The 25414-nt window shown below is 47.5% G+C and overlaps 1 long non-coding RNA gene across 1 annotated transcript; it reads left to right on the plus strand.

Moving 5' to 3' along the window:
- Positions 1-13988: 13988 nt before the first annotated feature.
- On the plus strand, positions 13989-24446 carry LOC146041696 (uncharacterized). Its single transcript, XR_014463556.1, has 3 exons — positions 13989-14109; positions 21369-21466; positions 24057-24446. It is a non-coding gene; the product is annotated as an uncharacterized LOC146041696 (long non-coding RNA).
- The last annotated feature ends 968 nt before the right edge of the window (positions 24447-25414 follow it).

The raw sequence follows: 25414 nt of genomic DNA on the forward strand, positions 1-25414 counted from the left end.
TGTGTCCCCTGAGGAAGTGTCTAATGAGGTCATTTCGCTGGCGCTGAGCGGCGAGTGCTGTCAGGGGGGGGGCTCTGATATGATTATGGAGGGGAGGTATTGTTGCTGGTTGTGATGGAGTCACTATAACAGTTGGGAACCGGTGTTTATAGGCTGCGGCTGTACAGGAGGGCAAAATAAAATTACAATATTAGCAGCATAAAGTTATAAAAATGCCAAGACATAGGATGGACTCTTATTGTGCTCAGAAACCTGCAAACCTAATAATAATAATAATAGTAATAAGAATAAGAATAAATCTTATTTAGTGAAATACATGATACATTGACCTGTACATATTCTAATGTATTATATATGAATATATCTTTCCACTTACAAGCACCCGGGTTCAGCCCGTGTGGCGCTGCTGGTATTTGGGGTTTCCTTGTTCTGTGACCCTCGGTGCTGTAAATTGCGCTGTTGCATTGCTCAACACTTTACAGCAACAGGAAGCTCAGAGACCCAGCGCCTCTCACCATAGCAGCGATCACCTGACCCAAGGGAGGTGATCAGGAATTTTTTTTTTTACACACTAAATGGACACACAACACACAGCTCTGATCACACTGGCTGGGTCCATCACACACACAGCTCTGATCACACTGGCCGGGCCCATTAGACACACACACAGCTCTGATCACACTGGCCGGCCCATCGGACACACACAGCTGATCACACTGGCCGGGTCCATCACACACAGCTCTGATCACACTGGCCTGGTCCATAGGACACACACAGCTGATCACACTGGCCGGGTCCATAGGACACACACAGCTGATCACACTGGCCGGGTCCATCAGACACACACACAGCTGATCACACTGGCCGGGTCCATCAGACACACACAGCTGATCACACTGGCCGGGTCCATCAGACACACACAGCTGATCACACTGGTCGGGTCCATCAGACACACACAGCTGATCACACTGGTCGGGTCCATCAGACACACACAGCTGATCACACTGGCCGGGTCCATCACACACACACAGCTGATCACACTGGTCGGGTCCATCACGCACACACAGCTGATCACACTGGCCGGGTCCATCAGACACACACAGCTCTGATCACACTGGCCGGGTCCATCAGACACACACACAGCTGATCACACTGGTCGGGTCCATCACGCACACACAGCTGATCACACTGGCCGGGTCCATCAGACACACACAGATGATCACACTGGCCGGGTCCATCAGACAAACACACAGCTGATCACACTGGCCAGGTCCATCGGTCACACACAGCTGATCACACTGGCCGGGTCCATCAGACACACACAGCTGATCACACTGGCCGGGTCCATCACACACACACAGCTGATCACACTGGCCAGGTCCATCGTTCACAAACAGCTGATCACACTGGCCGGGTCCATCAGGCACACACAGCTGATCACACTGGCGGGGTCCATCAGACACACACAGCTGATCACACTGGCTGGGTCCATCACACACACACAGCTGATCACACTGGCCAGGTCCATCGGTCACACACAGCTGATCACACTGGCCAGGTCCATCAGACACACACAGCTGATCACACTGGCCGGGTCCATCAGACAAACACACAGCTGATCACACTGGCTGGGTCCATCGGACACACAACACACAGCTGATCACACTGGCCATGTCCATCGGTCAGACACAGCTGATCACACTGGCCGGGTCCATCATACACACACAGCTGATCACACTGGCCGGGTCCATCAGACACACTCAGCTAATCACACTGGCCGGGTCCATTGGACACACTCAGCTGATCACACTGTCCAGGTCCATCATACACACACAACTGATCACACTGGCCGGGTCCATCAGACACACACAGCTGATCACACTGGCCGGGTCCATCAGACACACACAGCTGATCACACTGGTCGGGTCGATCGGTCACACAAAGCTGATCACACTGGCCGGGTCCATCAGACACACACAGATGATCACACTGGCCGGGTCCATCAGACAAACACACAGCTGATCACACTGGCCAGGTCCATCATACACACAGCTGATCGCACTGGCCGGGTCCATCAGACACACACAGCTGATCACACTGGCTGGGTCCATCAGACACACGCAGCTGATCACACTGGCCGGGTCCATCAGACACACACACAGCTGATCACACTGGCCAGGTCCATCAGACACACACAGCTGATCACACTGGCTGGGTCCATCAGACACACACAGCTGATCACACTGGCTGGGTCCATCTGACACACACAGCTGATCACACTGGCCGGGTCCATCAGACACACACAGCTGATCACACTGGCTGGGTCCATCTGACACACACAGCTGATCACACTGGCCGAGTCCAGTGTTGATAGTTTTATTAATGATGAAAATACCTTCAAAACAGCATCAATGCTTCTAGGTGCACATGCACAAGTCAGGGATTACGTAGGATTATAGTCAGGTGTGTGATTATCCTGTCATACCAAACAGATGCAATAAACCAAAAGGTGGAGAGACTGCGCTAGTTGAAAGTATTTGTACACACCATGGATGGTTACACATGCAAAATGACTGAATGGGGACTGTTTCAATTTATAAAAGTAACAAATATTTTATATTTGCAATGGTAAATTAAATTCAGCTAGTTGGGCACCTATGCCTAAATAGAATATAACTAACAATACATTTATATCAGACTTCCGGTTCCGGGTGCATGGGGATAGCAGCGTAGCCCCGCAGCTCCGACCAAGTCCGGTATATATATACTTTTACAAGGCTTACTAAGCCTCCACGAGCCGCTCTAAATAACCCCCAGATACCGCAGCACAAACAGGATGGACAGAGCGATCCCAGCGCAGCTGCCGCCACGCTCCCAACAACAGCAGGGGAGACAAGTGAAGCGCGGCCCGGCGCAGGACATGGCGGCGCCCACCGGAGACGCACCTCACAATCCAGCGTCGAGGAGAGGGTCGGGGACAGCCCAAGGGGAAGATCTGATGACTTTACAGCAACAGCATTCGGGACCCCTCACATACGATGACATGGTGGACGCTATAACAGCCACAATGGCGCCTCTCCTTGCGAAAGCGGTGAGTGACATATCCACACAGATACAGAACCTCACACTCCGCATGGACACTGCAGAGAATAGAATTGGGGCCATATCACACGACCTGGCTATCTCACAAGGTGAGGCCAGGAGGCTAGAGAAAGAAAACTATACTCTAATTAACAAAATGGAGGAATTGGAAAACAATTCAAGAAGAAACAACATTAGAATAGTTGGCCTCCCCGAATCAGTTAAGGGCATAGCTCTGGAGAGGTTTGTCACACACACCCTGCCACAAATTCTGGGTATTCAAAACGAGTGTGGAAATATGACAATTGAGAGGGTGCATAGAATTGGCCCAAATCTTAAGCCTAATGACCCACGCCCTAGAGTCACAATTTTTAAGACTTTAAGCTATACACATAAAGTCGCCATCTGGAGAGCCTCTAGAAAAATACCGGCTATTAAATGGGAGGACAGCAACCTGAAAATTTTTCAGGACTTCTCTGCTTCAGTTACTAAGGCACGCAGGGCCTTCTCGCCCGTATGCTCCAGGCTCATTGAGAAAAAGCTTAAGTTCGCTCTAATTTATCCCGCAAGGCTGAGGATTTTCAAGAATGACAAATTCTATGACTTTTCCACCCCATCTGACGCAACAGAATTCCTCAGAGATGTGGAATCACATAGAAGTGAGGATATATCCGATCCAGGAAGCGGCCATTAAATGAGATTTTATTTCTATAATTTACACAGATGAGAAGTGCCAATCTCTAGATGAACACTCAAAACAACAGGTACTAGACTACTTTGACAGAAGGCTTTGGTCCAATGTGGGCGCCTCTTTTGGAAATGCATAGCTTTAAGGTGAAGATTTAAGGAAATCCGACTCTAAACATCTAGTCTGACACTCCATCCAGCCTCTCAACCTTGTAATTCATCTTTGAAATCGTGGCGGCTGGACTATATGATGTGCGATGTCATTCAACCTATGTTTACTATTGTTTAATTTGTATATGCTTAGGTTTACTATGGTTTTAGGAAGAAGGGTTTGGAGAAACAGATAATTATATATGCCTAAGGCCAGAATAATGTGATGAATGCTAAAATTGTCTAAGATTTCTGAATATCCTTGTGACCCCCCCCCCCTCCCCCCCCCTCCCTCCCCAAGTGTACCTGTCTACGTGTCATATTCATTTGTTGTTAGATTAAGACTATGGGGTATGTGTCACATAGGCATGAGTTAATTATAGCTAGATAGGAGTTCATGAAGAGAGAGGGTAATTACTTTAGTTTCTGTGGGCCCAAAAGACAGGGGCCTCTGGCGTATTACAAAAACTAAGGCCACCTAGCTCCGCAGCTTATTATCTACAGAAATTCCAAGAAAAATTGGAGTTAATCTAAATTAGGAGCTACCGTAAATTCAAATCGCAGTATAAAGCCCTTAGGATCCAGAGCACTGGAGGCCTAGGGCGATTTATCATACCATGATTGTCTCCCAGTTTATGTATGCCCCCAAGAAAGATCTCCATAAAAAGATCATTAAAGAAATATCTTCTTACTATATCGGAACTATTTTCATACTAGGGTGTACCTATTTACTATCTATTCTATTTGGGTGGCTTATTTAGATAATTTTTAGATAATATAAGATGATATAGGGGTCAAGGTGGAAGACTTGTATCTACTGAAAGGTAGCGTTTAAAGACTCATCAAACCATAACCCTTTGTCTTTACAATTATATTTTCTTCTAATGTCTCGACTATGTATTCATGAAAATATGCAATGCCATGTCTTTACTTGTATAATTCTGAAAAATTTCTAATAAAAAGATATATAAAAAAAAAAACAAAAAAAACAATACATTTATATAATTTTTTTTATTGCTTATATGTTAGTTGGGCGCCCACTAAGCTATTTGCTTAGTGGGCTATTCTGCGTAAGGAAATCGCATCGCATCGCATGTCCACTTTTAGTGTCACACGATGCGTGCAATGCAATATTACTAATTAATGTCTTTTTTTGCCGGTCTTATTTTTCCCACTCTTATCGCATCGTATTGTTCCTCACACATTTTCTGACACTAAAACTTGTAATGCGATGCGATGCGATAATACAAAATAATTGATTCCCTGCTATTTTTTTGCGGCCTGATCGCATTGCATCGCATCGCATCGTGCGGTACAATGCGATCAGGCCGCAAAAAATAGCAGGGAATCAATTATTTTGTATTATCGCATCGCATCGCATTACAAGTTTTAGTGTCAGAAAATGTGTGAGGAACAATGCGATGCCATGCGATAAGAGCGGGAAAAATAAGACCGGCCAAAAAATACATTAATTAGTAATATTGCAACGCACGCATAGTGTGACACTAAAAGTGGACATGCGATGCGATGTCACAATGTGATGCGATAGTGACAATTGTAGGTACCCCCCCCTATTATCCATACCACCCCATACTAACCCACCAGTATACACACCACCCCATAGCGTTGCAAGCGCAGCGTTACCCCACTATAAACGCCACCCCTTCACCGCTCATCGCCGACATAATTATTGCATATGCTGTAACATATGCGATAATTATGGCAAAGGACAGCTCTTGCGTTAAGAGCTGTCCTTTGCGGTGAGAGTCAGCAGCTCCCCCCCTCCCTCCCTTACCCGGAGCTGCTGCAGCTGCGCTGGGCTCTCCTCCTCCCTGCACCTGGAAGAGGATCATAGTGCAGGGAGGAGGAGGTCACAGGTCCGGGCAGCATAGCTCTGTGCTGCCCGTACACAGGTGAGGGGGGGGGGGAGGGGCGGCGGTGGGGCGGTGTGGGGGCGGCGGTGGGTCGCGTTAGAAGCCCATAGGCTTCTATGGGGCATCGCCACATTTTTCTGGCGATGCCCCCCGTCGTGGTAACCCGGCGGGGGATGCTTAGAGCATGCTTAGAGCATCCCAAAATGCGGTAAAAACCCTGATAACTGGGTTTTTACTGCATTTTTAGTTTAGAGAATCTCCCCCTATGTTTTAACTACACCTGCTCAATCAGAATGGCTCAACACATCCCACATCCTGGGTTACACCTGTCTAATCAAATTGGACCAATGGAGTGATCTAAGCAACTGGAAACTGGGTACTGTATATCAATGCATTCAGCACAAATGAAAAATATTATTTGAAAAAGCCTTTTTGGAGGGCGAAACGCGTTAGAAGGACTTCGCAGCCAACTGCCCTTTGCATCTACCAGTCCGGAACCACCTGATGTCAACTGCTATTTGGCTTTTTATTCATTTTTACATCCACGGTGTCAGCCATCCAGCCGTTCCAGCCATAACTTGACGTCTCCCAGGAGTCATGACAGCGTGAGTGTGAGATGCGCTGCCGCACCACATGACCGCCAGCCACCAGCGGATAATCGGCTTGGTCCTCCTGTCAATCTTCCAAAGGCAGGACACTCCACTGCAAATACCCCATCCAGGACAGTTGCTCCATGGTAGTACAGGTGAGAGACGTGCTTTCTGTGCATTCATTCACTTACCAGCATTTACAACAGAGACTGTCTTCTGGTGAGCAGCCTTATTCACAGGGGGCTCCCGAGGTGTGTGCCACTGCGGGTACGGTTTGGCTGACCATTTATCATATGGAATATAATTACATACGGCAAGTGTTGTAATATACCTTTTAATGTTGACACATTGTGGTTTTTTTATTAGAAACTGGACTAAAAGTGCAATATTCAGATACAAAGTTTTATATTTATTTTCTATTACAGAAAAATGTTTTATATACATGTATTGGGAGTTATATTCTATTTAGGCATAGGTGGCACCCTAGTTTAATTTAATTTACCATTGCAAAAATAAAATATTTGTTACTTTTATAAATTGAAACAGTCTCCATTCCGACATTTTGCCTGTGTATCCATCCATGGTGTGTACAAATACTTACATAGTTACATAGTTACATAGTAGATAAGGCTGAATAAAGACTTGCGTCCATCTAGTTCAACCTACGTTTTAAATAGCTTATCCCTTGTAAAAGACAGAATATGGTTCTTATTAGTACCCCTGGATATTTTTATCCAATAAATGCTTGTCCAACCTTATTTTGAACGTATTTATTGTATCTGCCAACACCACCTCTCCAGGAAGAGAGTTCCAAAGTTTGACTGCTCTGACCGTAAAGAAATTTTTTCTTTTGAGGGAACGAAATTTTCTTTCCTCTAATCTAAATTTGTGCCCTCGTGTCCTAGTTTCCTTTCTTGCAGTAAAAAGAGTGCTTGAGAGTTCCTTATATTGGCCCCTGATATATTTGTACATGTTGAGCATGTCCCCCCTTAAACGTCTTTTCTCTAGTGTAAATAGTCCCAAATTGCTTAATCTCTCCTCATAGCTTAAATTCTCCATTCCCCTAATAAGCTTTGTTGCTCTTCTTTGGGTTTTTTCCAATTCCATGATGTCCTTTTTATAGTGTGGGGCCCAGAACTGTACTCCATATTCAAGGTGTGGTCTAACCAATGCCTTGTACAGTGGCATAATTACTTTTGAGTCCCTAGTTTCCATGCCCCTTTTAATACATGCTAGAATTCTGTTGGCCTTTTTTGTTGCAATGTGACATTGAACACTGCACCCCAGCTTATTATCTATATGGACTCCTAGATCCTTTTCAAGTGCTGAAGTACCTAATGCCTCCCCGCTTAGGTTGTAACTTGCACACTGGTTACGTCTCCCGAGATGCATAACCTTGCATTTATCCACATTGAACCTCATCTTCCACTTTTTAGCCCACTCATCTAGTTTGTTAAGATCATTTTGAAGTATGTTCACATCCTCTGTTGATTCAATAACTCTACTCAGTTTTGTGTCATCAGCAAAGATGGATACATCGCTGAGAATCCCCATCCCGATATCGTTAATATAAATGTTAAACAAGATGGGCCCCAGTACCGAACCCTGTGGCACTCCACTTAGTACTGGTATCATAGTTGATACTGCACTGTTCACAACCACTCTTTGCTCTCTATTACACAGCCAGTTCCCTACCCATCTACAGATATTTGCACCTAGTCCCAGGTCCACCATTTTATTTATCAACCTCTTGTGTGGTACTGTATCAAAAGCTTTTGCAAAATCAAGGAAGACCACATCTACTGCATTTCCATTATCAAGGTTTTTGCTGACATCCTCATAGAAGCCCAGTAAATTTGTCTGGCAGGAACGATTTTTCACAAACCCATGTTGGTTAATACTAAGTAAACTATGAAGGTCTAAGTATTCCAGGATACCATCCCTTAAAATTCCTTCAAATATTTTACCCACTATTGATGTTAAACTCACAGGCCTGTAATTTGCAGGGTCATCCCTTTTACCTTTTTTAAATATTGGCACTACCTCTGCTATTCTCCAGTCTTTTGGTACCATACACTGTTGATAGTGAATTTTCAAAAATGCAATATAGAGGGGTCGCTAGTTCCTCCCTTAACTCCATTAGTACCCTAGGATGTATACCATCTGGCCCTGGTGATTTGTTAGTTTTTATTTTGCTGAGCCTCAAAATGATATCCTTGGTCGAGAGATCCATATTGAGATCCGGTTTGTTTGTCCCAGTTGAGGTATCTGTGCTTTCCACTAACTGCTCTCCCCTAGTAAATACTGATGAGAAGAACTTATTTAACAGTTCCGCTTTTCCATTATCTTCTGCAAAATTTTTACCGTTGATATCTGTTAGTGGGCCTATGTTCTCTTTAATTATTCGCTTGCTGTTTATGTACTTGAAAAACTTCTTGGGGTTAGTTTTGCTTTCTGTGGCTATACGCTCTTCATTTTCCCTTTTAGCTACTTTGATTACTTCTTTACAAGTTTTGTTTGTTTCTTTATACTTGATGAACGTCTCCTCATTTACGTTATTTTTATAGAACTTAAACGCTTTTGTTTTATTGTTGATCGCTGTCCTTACTTTTTTGTCCAACCATGTTGGCTTTTTTTTTTTTTTTACTTCCATCTAGCACAGTCTCTCCACCTTTTGGTTTATTGAATTTTTATATACTGAGTCCAGGATTTCTTTCTGGATTGAGATATAGTTTACTTGTACATACACTTGTACATATAGAGAACTGCAGCTCGTGTATATACAATACAAATAGTGACGCTAAAATAATTATATAATAATATATATATAGGGTTTATTAGCGCCCAGTCGGCCACTATTTTATAGTGGCCTAACAACAGGTGATAATGATCATCATTGAAAGAGAAACAGCTGTGTAGGAGAGAAAAAAAAAAACTAGGTGAGAAACAGCCAAACTCTGCTACAAAGGTGAGGGTGTGGAGGACAGTCTCATGTCACAGGTCATACACCATGGTAAGCCTGAGCACCGCAGCAAGACACAAGGTAGATATACTGCATCCACAAGGTCTCTCCCAGGCAAACAATTCAAAGCACAATGGGGTTTCACATCAGCCTTCACCAGTTGGTCTCAACTCACAGTCCACCAGCAGTAATGGTTTCACCACTTGTGGTGATAAGTTTCCAAAGCCTAAATATTTGCAATTACATCCGCAGCCTAGTGAACAGCTCTGAATAAGGCCCTATATCTTGTGTTGGACTATTATCTTCCCGTGTCGGTAATGTGGAAGAAGCACATAGTGTTCCTGTTTGTTCCTTTTGTTACATAATAGAGTTGAGTTCTATAATTATTACTGACTGGAAGCAGCATCTCAGACTGGCAAACACAGGACAGGATCATCCAGTAGTTTATTTGAACTTCATCAGACAATTAGACAATGTCAATATTGAGTAAGGGAGAGGACAGGAGACGGAATTTACTTCCCTCTAAAATCTGTTCTCCAAATGTCAGTCCATAATGACAGGGGATCAGCCCAAAGTTACCAAGCTGCTGTGTTAGGGGACAAATATTTCAGATACATATTTGGTAATGAAAGCTGAGGATTATGGGTAAGGGTCTAAACCATGGCTCTCTAGTCACAGTGAGCTCACCTGCGAGAAATAATCTGTGTTTATAGTTTCTTTTTTTTTTTATTAAAAAAATCAATCTCTTAAATTTAATTAATCACACTACAAAAATTGCTCCTGTACAGAGCACTTGGATTATACCTGTTAAAAAAAAAGGTACTGGCCGCCTGATTTTTTCATTGCATGCCACTATTTAAGGCATGCGATGCAATTTTTCATTGTAAAGACCTAATTTTTAATTGTATAGTTACCCATGGGTGATTTCATACCCCCACTATCCAACTACGCATGGAGTTGATATTTTATAGTGTGGCAAGCGCAGCGAGCCACCGAGGCCGAAGTGTGGCGAGCGCAGCGAGGGGACGCGGATTACTTTACATGTATTCTGCGTCCCCTCGCGGGGCTCGCTGTGCTCGCCACGCTTCGGGCTCGGTGCATCGCTGCGCTCGCCACACTATATAAAATCAACTCCATGCGTAGTTGGATAGTGGGGGTATGAAATCACCCATGGGTGACTATACAATTAAAAATCGGGTGTTTACAATGAAAAATTGCATTGCATGAATTGTATGCCACTATATTGCATGCGATGCGATGCAATACAATGACAAAATCGGGCGCCCAGATATTACACAAGTACCAAAAAAAAAAACTATTGGGTTTTTAAAAATTTTTGAAACTGGGAAAGGCAGACAAGCTTTATTTGCAGAGGGCACTATTCCAGATGAGAGTGCCTGCCTTTCCCCAGTCTCATACTCTACAGACCCTCAGAGGAGCACCTCCACGTGAGCAATTTCTTGCAGAACCTCTATGGTTACTATTAACTTAATTGTGGAAATAATACTTACCTACCATTGCTGTATCTGTTTGTGCATGAACCTCTTCCCTATACCCTTTCCCCCACTCAATACAATTTTTACATTTTGTAAACTGTGGGGTCCAGAGTGGGCCACTTTTTACACCAGGTTGGACCCAGGTCAGCGTTGGTGTTAAAGGGACCTACCCAGGTCCTGACCAGGGTAGAACACTGGTCGGACCTGTGTCGTGGGCGGTGTAAATGGTCCCAACTCAGGTTAGGACATCTGGGTTGTGCTGAAAGGATACTAGAAGCACAGGACTCCTTTCTATAATACTCCTTTTACACTGCCACAAAACCCTGGGTCATCGGTAGATCAGACACGGGTAAACGGTGGTGTAAATGGGTCACGCCGTGTCCCTTTACGCGGGACTTCTACTAAGGTCCTGACCTGGGTAGAACATGGCTAGGACCTGGGTAGATGGCGGTGTAAACAGGTACGCCGAGTCATCCGACCTGGCTCCCGTTTACATCAACCTGCGAACCACAGCATCCGCAGGTTGGATGGGGAAGGGGGCACACACAGGCTGCGCTGCTATCTGCTATACTCTGATCTGAGGGCTGAGGGGGTGCATGGGGGCTGGGGGCAGCCCAGCAGAATACCTTAGTGCTGGGCTTGTCCCCAGTGCAGCGGTCCGGGTCCGGTGTTTTGGTATAAAAGGGGTATCAGTCAGTGCCTTGCAGTGGTGTTGCTAGGTTCCACAGCGCCCGGAGCAAGGGCATGTCCCCCCCCCCCCTTGTATGGGGGCGCAGCCTAACATTATAGTTGGTTATGCAGAGCAAATTGTATTCCCGTTGGTGCCGTTTAATAGTGCCACAGTGTGTGATCTACTAGAGATTGGTGCTGAATTTTAAATAACTCACTTTGACAACTGAAATTAAACAGCTGTGTCTACAATATCTTGACCCCGAGTGGGGGATCAGTGTCCCTTCAGTATCACTAGGACTGTAACGTGTGCACCCCCTGCAACACTGTATGTAGTGTCACTTCAGATACTATATCAAACACACTGTAGGTAAATTCACATTATCCATTGTCCTCTAGGACTGGTAGGTCACATACATACACTCTCAGCAGGCTCCCCCGCTCCCCGCTGTGCCTGGCATCAATCTCAATGGGGAAAGGTAGTGTCTAGTTCCTTCTCTCCAGGCGTACCAACATTACGTCACATACCACGTGACCATCACGTGATCACTCCATGTGACCACTATACTGCAGCGGGCTTTTCAGATGCTACTAACATCATGCGCGATACTGCGCGGGCTTCTCAGGCGCCACACAGTCTGCCTGCCGCCTGCTACGTGACCTGTCTGCTGGACGCTAGCTGACCCGCTTGCCCATGCTAACAACATTCTGCGCCACACCTACCAATGGGGAAAGTAAAAATCCGGCGAGCGCTCTCACTGCGCATGCGCTGGATTGGGACGCTGGAGGCAGGGATGCGGCGCCATGATGTCATGGAGCCGCATCCCTGCCTCCGGCGTCCCAATCCGGCGCATGCGCAATGAGAACGCTCGCCGGATTTTTTACTTACCCCACTGACACTGACACTGACGCCGGGCACAGCCGCAGTGGGCGAGCAGGGCGGGGGAGCCGGCGGCAGAGCTCCGGTGCCAGGTGACATGTCGCCGCCCGGAGCTTGTGCTCCGCCGTATCTACGCCTCTGGTGCGTGCATTCCACAGTGCATTGCAGTAGCAAAAGACAGCAGCCAGAAAGGACGCAGCCACATGCGGACAGTGCACACAGGCTCTGGGCACCCCTGCTACCTGGCAGTCCACAGATGGACCTGGCACAACCCTATCTGGCACTAGGAAGCAGCTGGAGCTGCTGCCTGTGGGGGGGGGATCAGCTAACACTCACCAAGTCCCATCACGCCTGCCAGCGCCGCCGCTACTGTCTGCCCACTCCAGGTCCCCACCGGCGGCAGCGCAGTGCAGTGCTGGAGCGGCTCCTGCCCTTAGTGCCTCCATGGGATGTTCGGCGGGAGGGATGTTTGCCACACAATCGCTGCTGCCTGGGGGAGGTGTCCGCTGGTGCTGCTGCCCGGGGGAGGGGATGCTGGCGCTGCTCCGCGGAATTTGATGCTGGCGCTGCTGCCCGGGGGGGGGGGGGGGAGCATGTGCTGCTAACAGTCACCGAGTCCCATCACGTCTGCGCCTGCCAGCGCCACCGCTACCACTGTGAAGCAGCTCCTTAACGCCGGGCCGGGGAGACATCCTGTGGGAACTGTCTGCCCACTCCAGGTCCCCGCCGGCGGCAGCATAGGACTGGGCTGCCGGCCATGGTAGCACAGTCGGCGGCCCAGCCAGGTGGAAATCTGTCCAGCCCGCCGGGAAATGGCCCGGTTTCCCGGCGGGCCAATCCGCCCCTGGAAGCAGCGCTGACAGGCAGTAGTGGGACCAAGAGCTTAAAGGAGGAGGGTGCGTGATGTGACTCCCACTCCAGTGACTCCACTTTTTTTAGGGATATATACCCTACCTACAGATATCATAATTGGATGCAGTATCATTTATATACTGTATATATATATTTTTTTTTGGGGGGGGGGGGGTACGGTGGGCTAGGGGAGCACATGGGAGAAGCTGCACATTTTTTTACTGCTATGTGTGTCCTTGAGCACTGAATATAACTTTTTGAAAAAATATTTTACAAAATAAACCAGCCAACATTTTTCAATGCTAACTTGTCCTGTCTTTTAATTTTTATTTTAAATCATTGAGGGAAGGTTGGCTTGTAGTTTATCAGTCCTAAAATGGACATTTTTAATGTCTTCCATAGGGAAAAGGAGGGCTGACCCAGGTTCAGTGTAAATGGTGCAGACCCAGGTTGAATGGCTGTGTAAAATGGTGTATAAAGCTGGGTCCAACCCTGGAAACTCCCGTGTTCAAAGACCAGGGTCCGACCAGGGATTTTGGTGTAAATGGGCTAGAGTGTCATGATGTTTAGTGGACGTCCTGTAGTTATCAAAATTGCAAAAATCTGGAACATAGTCTGTATCTGGGTTATGTAATGATGTCCCAGTGCGGCCGTCATAGAACTAACACTATAATAATTAGTGTATAATCTCGAAGACGCCCAGAGCTCAATATAAACCACTAAGGATAATGCACTGGACCCGCCCATAACCTGGGCACACCCACACCCCGAAGTCCTATATAATTCTGTACCACAGTCATACCACAGCCACCTGTTCCTGGTATTAGTGCCAATATTGCTGTGACTACGTTCCTCATATAAAGAAGTGGTAACTATAATCTTGCTACTTACTTGCTGGTATTTGCATAAAGCTACATCTATTATACCTGAGCTGCTGAATTAACATCTAACGTCTTTTTGTCCTGTCACTGTGCTTATTAACAAACCTTCAAGCCTGCTGCAAGAACTGCCTCTTACTTACCATACAAGTAATCGCTACATTATTACAATATTTCTGGGACCTTGTTTTCAATAACGAATGATGCTACAATTGTTCCAACCTCATTAAGCTGAACTTACAAGCAATTACAACAATTGTTCCTTTTTGCTTATGAGACTCTGCATGAAATGCAGTTTTAAACACAAAAGGTATATCCAGTGCATAGCCACAAACTTTTGTATGTTCCTGGTACTTTTATGCTGCTTTCACACCGCAAAAACCTGCTTAGACCAGGTATTTAAACATTTTTTAAAACGGGTCAGAGCAAGTTTAACCCCTTTCACATCGCATGAAAATACCTGGTCTAAAGCAGGTTTGCGGTGTGAAAGCAGCACCACAATCTGTATATTCATCTCTTCTTTTCCCAAGCAATGTAACATTGTCTAGCTCTCTGGATCAGTGACAGAACAGTGTAGCCAGGACCAAACCCTTAAGCTGGTTTCACATTGCAAACCTGCTTTCAACCCGTTTTTGTAAACGTGTCTTAAAATGGGTCCAGTTAAACCCCTTTCATATTGCATGTTGTAAATGGTATTTTGCAGTTTCAATACCGTTTTTGTACCTTCAGATTCAACCCGTTTCACCCATAGAAAGCCATACAATGGCCCTTATTCTGGTTGGTGCGGCCAGAGCCGCACACGGTGCTCTGGCCGCACAAACCAATCCCCGCCCACGAGACGGATCGCCACGGCCGTCCGTACACGGACGGCTGGCGATCCGCATAAAAATGGTGGGGCGTACGCCTCCACCATGGTGGGAGCTGCCCCCTGCATTCGATGGTCGTCGACCATCGAAGGCAGGGCCGCACGCCACAGCAGCTCCCGCAAGCTGAGACCACACGGACAATCGTCCGTGTGTTAGCTTGTATGGGGGCTGAGAGCTGACATCCGGCGACGTCAGCTTTCCGCCCCCATCAGTGGCGTCATACCCTCATTAGCATGCATACGCCCCGCGTTTGCATGGGAACGCCCATGAAACGCGGGGCGTATACATAGGGAAATGAGGGTATGAAGCCCCTCACGCCCCTATACGCCCCCTTTGCGGCAGACGAAATACGTCTGCGGCGAATGGGGCTGCACATGCGCAGATTGACCTCTGCGCATGTGCAGACTAAAAACATCGGCGGTACGGCCGCACGCGGGCCGTACCGCACGATACAGAATAAGGGCCAATGTCATGTTAAATGTTTATTTCCTGCTTGTGGGCGGGGATCATGCAGGGAGATAACCTATCACCCTTGTGTGGTTATCATGTGTAGCAAATACCGTTTCTGAGCTGTTCAGACTGCAGGGAAAACAGCTCAGAAACGTGTAGGATCCTGCTTCTAACATGTTTCAAAATACCGGTATTCTGTAACCGGTAAATTGACAATGGAGCTTTCACATTGCAGCTGTTCCCGTTTTAAAGCAGTAAAAAAACGGCAATATGCCGTGTTAAAGCTGCAATGTGAAAGGGGATTTAGCTGACACATTACTGCTGCCTGCACACCACACTGCATACAACAGTTGCACACATAGCCCAAAATACAGCTGTATTAGTACAGGGCCGTAACTAGGGGGGGGACTGGGGGGTCACGCGCACCGGGTGCTGTCAGGACCGGGAGACAGCTAGCTGGGTTCCGGGGACTGAAGTAGCCTGAGTCCCGCTGCTGTATTGTATAGAGTAGTATGCACACTGGCCGTACAGCCCAAACACAAATGACCCCCTTACTGGCTTGGACCCCCACGTGAGCCGCCCGCATGTCCTGATTGCTGACACTGGCGTCGACCCCCACGCTCTGATTCACTGACAGCCTGTCAGTCATTCCGCCTCAGCCAGCCACTGCGGCACACTGGGAGAAGGAGGAGGGACAGCACAGGTAGCAATGTATTATGTGCTCGTCCACTCCCCTTCTGCTCTAGCAGCGACGCGGGTGGACGGGGCTGCAACAGCATCAGTGCATCACCTGTCAAGCTGTGGCGTGCTGGGCTGGGGCGCAGGGTGGGCTACGTTTTGCTCAGTGGCTGGCTGGGCACGCAGGCTGCGCAGGGAAGCCTAGCAAGAGGCGGGATTCTGGCCAGCATGTCCCTGTCAGTGTGCAGCAAGCCTCCTACTTGGAGGAGAAGAAAGGAGGATCTCTGCTTTCCTGTGCAGCACAGTACTAAACCTTGCTGCCATTCGCAAGTAAGGCATCCTGTTCCTTTTACATTGGGAGTTTAGCCTCTATGATCTCTCTCCCCCCCCCCCCTCTCTCAGTCTCCCCCTCTCTCTCTCCCCACAAACTACTTGGTATCATTCAGGGACAGTGTTCTATCCAGTGGCAGCAGCAATTAACCATTGCTTATAATGTGAATTGATACTACTATGTGACCACACCACTCCCCCCCCCCCCCCCCCCCCCAAAAAAAAAAGACATGTCCTAAATTTTTAGCGCGCGCCTTAGGCGCGCACTGTCCCTGTTCTCAGGTCCATATAGTTTCTAGTATATATGTATCTTGATGTGAGTGGGCCAATTGAGGGATACCCATATGTCAGAGGGAACTCTCTCCGGCACACACCCTTGTCATTCCAGCAGAGGAGAATGGGGACACTGCTGGGAGGGTCCTGGTGCAGTGATTGACAGTTCTGTGCTGCTGCGCCCTCCACTCTCTGAAGTCTCTCTCTGGTGCAGGGTGCACTGAGCATTAGCTGGTTCCCTCTGAGCCAGCGTCTTCATATTTAATGAGCCGGCTGCTCATTACATACCTCCCAACATGACCCTCTCCAGGAGGGACACATTGCTCTGCTCCTGCACTTACCTCTTAATGCTGCTGCTAGGCTCATCTTCCTCTCCTGCCGCTCTACCTCCGCCTCCCCCCTCTGTCTATCTCTTCACTGGCTCCCCATTCCTTTCCGAGTTCTCTTTAAACTCCTCACCACCACCTACAAGGCTCTCTCCTCCTCCACCGCTCCTTACCTCTCTTCACTGATCTCTATCCACACTCCCTCCCGTCCTCTTCGCTCCATCGCTGACCGCCGACTGACCTCTCACCTAATCACCTCCTCCCACTCCTGTGTCCAAGACTTCTCCCACGCTGCCCCCCTGCACTGGAACAACCTCCCGCCACCCATCGCGGGAGGGCCGGTGCGGGGGGTGCCGTGAATCGTGCGAGGGGTGTGTGAATCACTGGGGGTGTGTCATGGGGGGGTCACGAATCGCGGGAGGGGGCGTCGGAGGTGCTGTGGGGTTCCGTGAAGCGCGGGAGGGGGTCCGCAAATCGCAGTAGGGGTTGCGAGGGGTGCCGTGAATCGCGGGAAGGGGTCCGCAAATTCCAGGAGGGGGGGTGCAGCGAAGCATGGGAGGGGGGACGCGGTGAATCGCGGGAGGGGTCGCGGTGGTGCCGTGAATCGCAGGAGCGGGCTTGGGTCCGCAAATCACGGCAGGGGGGGTGCCGTGAATCGCGGGAGGGGGGGTCGCGGGCGTCCTGCAAATCGCGGGAGGGGGGGTCGCGGGGGTCCTGCGAATGGGGGGTGCCGTGAATCGTGGGAGGGGTGTATGAATCGCAGGGGGGTCACGGGTGGTTGCGAATCGCGGGAGGGGGTGCCGGAGATACTGTGGGGTTCCGTGAATCGCAGGAGGGGGTCCGCAAATCGCAGGAGGGGTTGCGAGGAGTGCCGTGAATCACGGGAGGGGGTCCGCAAATTCCGGGGGGGGTGCGAATCACGGGAGGGGGTGGCGCGGGGGGGCTAGAATCTCGGGGGCGGGGAGGCGCAAATCGCAGGAGGGGGGTGCTGTGAATCGCAGGGAGGGGGCGGGGTTTTGCAAATCGCGGGAGGGGGCGCAGCGAATCGCGGGAGGGGGCGTAGTGGTGCTGTAAATCACGGGGGTACCATGAATCGCGGGAGGTGGGGTCGCGTGCGGGAGGGGGTCTGTGGGGGGTGCCGTGAATAACGGGGGGGGGTCCTGCGAATCGGACCCCCCGACCTGACGCCGACATGAAGATCGACATGGTGAAGAATGACGACATGATCCGGAACCAGGACAAGGCATCGGATCAAGACTCTGGGACCTACCTACGGGATAAAGATAGGTAAGTATCAGTGTGTGTGTAATGTATGTATTAAACTTTAATTTTTCAGGTGTCAGTGTGTATTTATTTAACTATTTTTTTTACTGTGGAACTACAAGACTCAGCAGGCCCTTTAATGCCCCGCATGCTGGGACTTGTGGTTCACCAAGTCCCAGCTTGCAGGGGAGGCTTGCTGGGACTCATAGTTCCACAGTTTAAAACAATAGTTTATTGTTCTATTTTTTACACCAAGATCAGCCCGGTGGCTACCGCACAGGGCCACCGGGGACAGCACCAGGCTTCAGCCTGGTCAAGTAAGTCCTGGAGGGGGGGGACCCCTTTATTGGGGGGGTCCCCACTCCCCCAGGGCCCCTGGCCAGGCTGACTGGTCGGTAGGGCTGAATGCTTTGGCCGGGGGGACTTGTATAAAAAGTCTCCCCCCGGCTGTGGCATTACCCTGCTGGCTGGTTTGGCCTGGGGCTGGTTCTTAAAATACGGGGGACCCCTAGTCATTTTGTCCCCCGTATTTTGGGAACCAGCCCCGGACCTGGAGCCTGGGGCTGGTTGTTAAAAATCGGGGAACCCCTATTTGTCGGCTTCCCTGATTTTTAATTACCGGCCCCGGCTCTTTCAGCCTGGTGCTGGTTACAGCTGTGGGGGGGACCCCACGCCTTTTTTTTTTTAATATATTTTTTTTTATATATATTTTTTTTACACACTGCAGCCTGCACGGATCTGACCGATCTGTGCAGACTGACAGAAAAATTTGTATTAGCGGCCGTAGATATGTGCCGCTAATACGAATTACTACGACATCGGAGGGTAACAAAGCAGTCGTATCTGACTACTTTGTAATTTCCCCTCCGGAACACGACTGTGCATACAACTGAAACAGTCGTATGCAGTCGTAGGGGAAATACCAATACGAAAAACTAGGTTTTTCATATTAGTAAATTTCCCCCAAAGTGTCTGTTCTTCATCACCGACCAATCAGCTCCTAACTGTGAAGTTACAGGCTTGGTTTGAAAAATGGCAGGTAGGAGCTGATTGGCCGGTGATAAAAACCAGACACTTTATCACTTCACTGAGCTTAATAAATCTACCCCTTACTGAGAGCCGGCAGCTAGAGGAGGTTGTGCTACTGAGTACACCTTTTCAGCAACTAGGATGTCTGGAAAATGTGAACTGTTGGTAGCTCTCGAGGACTGGAGTTGGCTACAACTGAACTAGTGTACTGTGTCTCCCTCTAGTGGCCACATTGAGTTTTGCATGCTCTGTGTTATTGGGCCTTATCCTGGTAAAGCAGAGAGATCATCAAGTACAGAGATTAGATATTTGGGTGGGGATATCCAAATAAAAAATCTAAATTGCAGTGTAAAAATAAATATGTGGGCTACATGCAAAAACAGACAGTGTGTACCCTGCACAGAAACAATATAAATGTATTGGCTTTAGAGCAACATGGTTTGTTCCAGATTTACAGAAAAGTGTTTTTTTTTTTTTTTTTTTGCTTTACTTTCATATAAGAGTCTTGTTATCAGCCAGCCTGCCCTGTGCTCAGTATCTCTGTATACATTGTCTGCCCTGTGCTCAGCATCTCTGTATACATTGTCTGCCCTGTGCTCAGTATCTCTGTATACAATGTCTGCCCTGTGCTCAGTATCTCTGTATACAATGTCTGCCCTGTGCTCAGTATCTCTGTATACAATGTCTGCTATGTGCTCAGTATCTCTGTATACAATGACTGCCCTGTGCTCGGTATCTCTGTATACAATGTCTGCCCTGTGCTCAGTATCTCTGTATACAATGTCTGCCCTGTGCTCAGAAACTCAGTATACAATGCCTGCCATGTGCTCAGTATCTCTGTATACAATGACTGCCCTGTGCTCAGTATCTCTGTATACAATGACTGCCCTGTGCTCAGTATCTCTGTATACAATGTCTGCCCTGTGCTCAGTATCTCTGTATACAATGTCTGCCCTGTGCTCAGTATCTCTGTATACAATGTGCCCTGTGCTCAGTATCTCTGTATGCAATCTCTGCCATGTGCTCAGTATCTCTGCATACAATGACTGCCCTGTGCTCAGTATCTCTGTATATAATGTCTGCCATGTGCTCAGTATCTCTTTATACAATGTCTGCCATGTGCTCAGTATCTCTGTATACAATGACTGCCCTGTGCTCGGTATCTCTGTATACAATGTCTGCCCTGTGCTCAGTATCTCTGTATACAATGTCTGCCCTGTGCTCAGAAACTCAGTATACAATGCCTGCCATGTGCTCAGTATCTCTGTATACAATGACTGCCCTGTGCTCAGTATCTCTGTATACAATGTCTGCCCTGTGCTCAGTATCTCTGTATACAATGTCTGCCCTGTGCTCAGTATCTCTGTATACAATGTCTGCCCTGTGCTCAGTATCTCTGTATACAATGTGCCCTGTGCTCAGTATCTCTGTATGCAATCTCTGCCATGTGCTCAGTATCTCTGTATGCAATCTCTGCCATGTGCTCAGTATCTCTGCATACAATGACTGCCCTGTTCTCAGTATCTCTGTATATAATGTCTGCCATGTGCTCAGTATCTCTTTATACAATGTCTGCCCTGTGCTCAGTATCTCTGTATACAATGTCTGCCCTGTGCTCAGTATCTCTGTATACAATGTCTGCCATGTGCTCAGTATCTCTGTACACAATGTCTGCCATGTGCTCAGTATCTCTTTATACAATGACTGCCATGTGCTCAGTATCTCTGTACACAATTTCAGCCATGTGCTCAGTATCTCTGTATACAAGGACTGCCATGTGCTCAGTATCTCTGTATACAATGCATGCCATGTGCTCAGTATCTCTGTATTCAATGTCTGCCATGTGCTCAGTATCTCTGTATTCAATGTCTGCCCTGTGCTCAGTATCTCTGTATACAATGTCTGTCCTGTGCTCAGTATCTCTGTATGCAATCACCGCCCTGTGCTCTGTATCTCTGTATACAATGACTGCCATGTGCTCAGTATCTCTGTATACAATGCCTGCCATGTTAAATACATTTATCCATTTCTCAGACACAGATTTTCCAGTCTCTGACATCCTACGCAGGAAATGGGTCAGTCAAATCTACTAAACGTGGTGCTGGCATCTGTGCTCCTGCTGATGACTGTTTGTAAGTTTTTTTTTTTTTTTTTATAATGTTTGTATGTATTTAATGTGATAAACAGATGGGACATTCAGTTACAGGGAGATGTATCCCTTAGATCACTTGATAGCTCTTTTTATTCAGTTACAGTAACCTTTAAGTGATAACACATTTCATTAAACTGGCATACTCAGGATTCAAACACATCATCTGTTGCGTTCCAGTGAAACACACTACTCGTTGAGCTATTCATTAGATGCCAGTACACAAAACAAAACAGATAATTAAGTGCTGGCAAAATTGCCCCCCCCCCCCAACCTTCAGCGCTGTGTGGGGTTACAGGAGAGAGGAGGAGATGGAAGGGGGATGGGTGCCTGCTGCACCTCATTAATGATGTTGAAGCCCAGAGGTGCATACTGCAGCGGGTATAATTACATAATAGCTGGTACAGCTGTCATCAGCAGTAACCATAATAAGGATCTAAGAGACATCCCACATATTATGCCCAGGAAGCCGCAGAGGGCGGCCTTGTCAGGTTTGGTGCATTTAGGGCAGTGCCAGACTTGAAGCTTTGTATTTAGTGATCATTGTGTAACAGATGTGCTATAAATATATGCAGGGTTAATAAATAAAGTATTGTGTAATAATGAGAATAGTGGCTCCCAAACCATTATCTTGCCTCTGGCCCTGTGGGGTCTTATTGGGGGTCTGACATAGACCCCATCTTGTTCTGTAGATGAAGAGAAAAGTGAACTAAGATAGAGTACATTTTACTTGTGTTGTTAGTTTTGTCAATGACTAATTAATACATGTCTAACTTTTGTTACTGTCTGACTAATGCATGTCTAACTTTTGTTACTGTCTGACTAATGCATGTCTAACTTTTGTCACTGTCTCAGTACTATCACTCCTAGTACTATCACTCCCAGTAAGTACTATCGCTCCCAGTAAGTACTATCATTCCCAGTAAGTACTATCACTCCCAGTGGCTACTATAGCTCCCAGTACTATCACTCCCAGTAAGTAATATCGCTCCCAGTACTATCACTCCCAGTAAGTATTATCACTCCCAGTACTATCGCTCCCAGTAAGTATTATCACTCCCAGTACTATCACTCCCGGTAAGTTCTATCGCTCCCAGTACTATCACTCCCAGTAAGTATTATCACTCCCAGTACTATCGCTCCCAGTAAGTAATATCGCTCCCAGTACTATCACTCCCGGTAAGTTCTATCACTCCCAGTAAGTATTATCACTCCCAGTACTATCACTCCCAGTAAGTAATATTGCTCCCAGTACTTTCACTCCCAGTGGGTACTATGGCTCCCAGTACTATCACTCCCAGTAAATAATATCGCTCCGAGTACTATCACTCCCAGTAAATAATATCGCTCCCAGTACTATCACTCCCAGTGGGTACTATCGCTCCCAGTACTATCACTCCCAGTAAGTAATATCTACATTAATGTTACTACACTATCTGATTGTGCAGACGGACGGCTGATGTTTTGTGTGCGCATAGGCGCTTCTGCGCTTGTGCGTACACCTTGCACGTCCGTCCACAGCGTATATTATATGCGGAAAGCGATTGTACGGAACCATCCGAGCAGCGGGTGGAGAGGGGCGTGAAGGGCTGTTTGGGCTCATTGCCATATGCATATGTCCCGTGTTTCATGGGCGTTGCAATGAAAACGCTGGCTGTGTGCATGGAAATGCTGTCCACCCCCCACGCACGGGGCGCGGACAGCTGACATAGCCGGATGCCAGCTGCCCGCCCATATCCCTGTATTTCGCACGGACAACTGTCAGATTGGTCTGGAGCACTCGGTGCTGCCTGACTGCTCGGTCCATCATTCGATGGTTGGCGACCATCGGAGGATGGTGGAGGTTCCCAGTGAGCGATCCGTATACTAGGCGGGGTTAATACTCGCTGCTGGTCTGAAATACGCATCCAACCGAGTCAATCAGAATAAGGGCCTGTGTGATGTCCTTATAGACCCTATTGGGCAAATGCTGTACTTAAGTTTTTAAAAACAAAAATTGGTGATGTTACCCATCACAACCAATCAGATTATGTCTATCATTGAACGTGCATTATAGAAAATAAGACAGAATCTGATTGGTTGCTATGGGCAAAATCACTTCATTTCATATTTAGAATCTTTAGTAAATTTCCCCCTGTGAATCTATGTGGTTTTATGTTACTTTGCCCAGTTCTTGGAGGGCGCATGGTCTTAGAGGACATCATTCAGTAGAGATGCCATTGTTTCCATTCCCATACCAAGAATCCCTCTCTGTTCTCCTGGCCCTCCTGCAAAACTAAGTGCATAAACATGTGAGGAGATGTTGGGATTAGAGAATCAGAAAGTGAGAGATTTGATACGAAATCCCCAGTTGTTTTAAAGCGGCAATCATTTACGCTGCAATACCAGTAGATTTTGCAGTGTAAATGATTGCCGCTTTAAAAAAACTGGAGATATCTTACCAAATCTCTCACTTTTCATTTCCCCCCGAAATATCTGCAGGGAGACCCTGGTTCTGCCAATCAGAAACAACATGAACCTCTGCTCTATACAAACCTCCTCACTGCTGCTGTTCTGTTATTTTATTTTTACAGACGCAGATGAGGATTGTGGCGAGAACCAAACATATAAAACGTGTGGAACCGCCTGCCCACTATCCTGTAGCAATTACAAAGTATTGAGGGCATGTACGGATCAGTGTGTGGTCGGCTGCTTCTGCAATGCCGGTTTTTACCTGGATGCTACTGGAAAGTGTGTGGAGAAGGCGAAGTGTGATCTCTGCACTGGGAACACCATGTACTCAAGCTGCATGAAGACGTGTGGTCAAGAGAGATGCCCATCAAAATTTAAGGAATTGTATGTTTGCCCGGCAGAAGATTGCAGTGAAGGCTGCGTCTGTAAGGAGGGTTATGTGCGTCCCAGCGGAGGATCAGAGCTCTGTGTGCTGAGCACTGAATGTCCTCCAATAAAGTAAATGGTGTAAACCCAAGGCCCGTGTCTTACTGAATCCTGTGGTCTACTAATGCTTTTACTTACAGAGTGACCTTCTCAGTGGTGTGACTTGTACCGTGTTTCCCCGATAATTAGACCTACTCCGAAAATAAGCCCTACCCTAGATTTTGGACATTGGTCCAAAATAAGCCCTCCCCCGAAAATAAGCCCTATTAAAATTTGCCTAAAACGGAGTGCAGGCATTAAATTGTACCCCATCGCCACCCACGCTAACCCCCCCCCCCCCCTCACCTCTGCGTTGCTGTATCGTACAGGCTTCGACTGAAGCCGTTTTAGTTCCCGGTCCCAGGGATGCACTGCGGGCAGCGCGTGATGTCACTGCGCACATCATGCGGCTGCAGCAGGGAGCAGTGGCGCAGCCAATAAGAAGAAGTGGAAAGTTGGTGAGCAGGACTCTTAAATTAATATTGAAAGGGGAAATGGGGGCTGTTTAAAAGGAGGACTGGGGTCATTTAAAGGAGGAATGGGGGCATGTTAAAGGAGGACTGGGGTCATTGAAAGGAGGAATGGGGCTGTTTAAAAGGACTGGGGGCATGTCATTAAAGGAGGACTGGGGGCATGTTATTAATATAAGACCTACCCCGAAAATAAGCCCTATTGTCTTTTTTGCTGAGAAAAAAAAATAAGACAGTGTCTTATTATCGGGGAAACACGGTAGGTGATTGGCCCAGGTGCAAAAAAATATCATTTGGGCCCCCTTCCTCCACCCCGGGTGTGGATCAGTTGGTCACCAGCAAGTTGTTAGACAGTGATTAGGTAGACATCATTAGGTCGACATGCATTTAGGTCGACATGTGTCTAGGTCGACATGCTTTTAGGTCGACAGGGTCATTAGGTCGTAGTGGGGTTCTTCACTGGTTTTTGACCTGAATGTCGACACAGTTGACATGGACACAGGTTAAAGTGCACCCCGTCCCTCGCATGGCCATGCTTCGGGCTC

The sequence above is a fragment of the Crinia signifera genome, chromosome 19, assembly GCF_055691185.1.
Source record: "Crinia signifera chromosome 19, ASM5569118v1, whole genome shotgun sequence".
NCBI classification, from domain to species: Eukaryota; Metazoa; Chordata; class Amphibia; order Anura; family Myobatrachidae; genus Crinia; species Crinia signifera.